The following is a 2440-nucleotide window of genomic DNA, read 5'->3' on the forward strand; positions in this document are numbered from 1 at the left end:
AAGAGGAACACACAGAGAAGAGGAATAAAGAGAAAACGGGAACAGAGAGAAAAGAAGAACACAGAGAGAATGGATGAACAATGAGCACAGGAGCACAGAGAGAAGAAGAACACCAGAGAATACAGGGACACAGGGAGAACAGGAACAGAGAGAAAACAGGAACCCAGAGAATTGGAGCACAGAGAGAACAGGAAGCCAGAGAGAACAAGGTCATAGAGAGAACAGGAGCACAGGGAGAACATGAACACACAGATAAGAGGTTCACAGAGATCACAGGAGAACGGAAGGACCTGGTACACAGAGAAAACAGGAACCTGAGGACAGGTTCACAGAGAGAACAGGAACACAGAGATAACAGGAACACTGAGAAAAAGAACACAGAAAGATCAGGTGCACAATGAGAACAGGAACCCTGAGAACGGGAGCACAGAGAGATGAGGAACACAGAAAACACAGGAACACAGAGAGATCAGGCGCACAGTGAGAACAGGGACAAAGTGCGAACCAGAACCCAGGTAAAACAAGAAAACAGAGAAAACAATGGCACAGAGAGAAGAGGAACCCAGAGAGATCAAGGCCACAGAGAGAAATGGAGCACAGGGAGATCAGGAACACACACAGAAGAGGAACACAGAGAAAACAGGAGCACAGAGAGATCAGGAAAAGAGAAAATCTGAACGCTAAGAGAACAGGAGTACAGATTGATCAGGAGGATAGAGATAACAAAAACCCAGAGAGTGCAGGGGCACAGTGACAGCAGTAGCACAGAGAGAGCAGGAGCATGAGAGACAGGTACACAGAGAATAAAAGTAACCCTGAGAGAAAAAGGAGCACAGAGACAGCAATAGCACAGAGAGGATGTTCACCGGGAGAACAGGAGCACAGAAAGATCAGGTGCACAGTGAGGACAGGAACACAGAGAGAACAGGAAGCCAGAGAGAACAAGTTCACAGAGAGAACAGGAGCACAGAGAGAACAGGAAAACATAGAGATGAGGAAAACAGAGAAAACAGGAACAGAAACAGAACAAGAACCCAGAGAGAACAGATGAACAGTGCGAATAATAACACAGAGAGAAGAACACCAGAGAAAACAGGGACACAGGGAGAGCAGGAACACACAGAGAACAGACACTCAGTGAGAAAAGGAACACAGAGAGAACAGGAAGCCAGAGAGAACAAGATCACAGAGAGAACAGGAGCACAGAGAGAAAAGGAACACAAAGAAAGGGGGAACACAGAGAGAAGAGTTTCACAGGGAGCACAGGAGCACAGAGAGAAGAGGAATACAGAGAGAAGACATTTATAGGGAGAGTAGGAGCCCAGAGAACACAGGAATACAGAGAAAACAAGAACCTGAGAACATGAGCATAGAGAGAACAGGAACACAGAGAGAACAGGAAGCCAGAGAGGACACGGGCACAGAGAGATTAGGAGCACAGAAAGCACAGGAGCACAGAGACAACAAGACCACGGAGAAAGCAGCAACACAGAGAAAACAGGAAGCCAGAGAGAACAAGGTCACAGAGAGATCAGGAGCTCAGCGATAACACAGGCACAGAGAGAACAGGAACACAGAGAGAACAGGAAGCCAGAGAGGACAAGGGCACAGAGAGATTAGGAACACAGAAAGAACAGGAGCACAGAGACAACAAGAGCACGGAGAAAGCCGCAACACAGAAAAAACAGGAACAGAGAGAGGACAGGAAAACAGTGACAACAGGAAGCCAGAGAGAGCAAGGTCACCGAGAGAACAGGAACACATAGAGATCAGGGGTACAGTGAGAACGGGAACACAAGGAGAATAGGAAGCCAGAGAGAACAGGATCACAGAGAGAACAGGAGCACGGAGACAACAGAGAAAACCTAGAGAACAGGAACACAGAGAAAACAAGAACCCTGAGAACAGGAGCACAGACAACACAGGAACACAGAGAAAAAGAACACCGAAAGATCAGGTGCACAATGAGACCAGGAACACTGAGAAAACAGGAAAACTGAGAACAGGAGCACAGAGAGAAGAGGAGCACAGAAAACACAGGAACACAGAGAGATCAGGCGCACAGTGAGAACAGGGACAAAGAGCGAACCAGAACCCAGGTAAAACAAGAAAACAGAGAAAGCAATGGCACAGAGAGAAGAGGAACCCAGAGAGATCAAGGCCACAGAGAGAAATGGAGCACAGGGAGAACAGGAACACACAGAGAAGAGGAACACAGAGAAAACAGGAGCACAGAGAGAATAGGAACAGAGAAAATTTGAACGCTGAGAGAACAGAAGCACAGAGTGATCAGGAGGACAGAGATAACAAAAACCCAGAGAGTGCAGGGGCACAGTGACATCAGTAGCACAGAGAGAGCAGCAAGATGAGAGAGGGGTAAACAGAGAAATAAAGTAACCCTGAGAGAAAAAGGACCACAGAGACAGCAGTGGCACAGAGA

The sequence above is a fragment of the Carcharodon carcharias genome, chromosome 4, assembly GCF_017639515.1.
Source record: "Carcharodon carcharias isolate sCarCar2 chromosome 4, sCarCar2.pri, whole genome shotgun sequence".
In the NCBI taxonomy this organism is placed as follows: Eukaryota; Metazoa; Chordata; class Chondrichthyes; order Lamniformes; family Lamnidae; genus Carcharodon; species Carcharodon carcharias.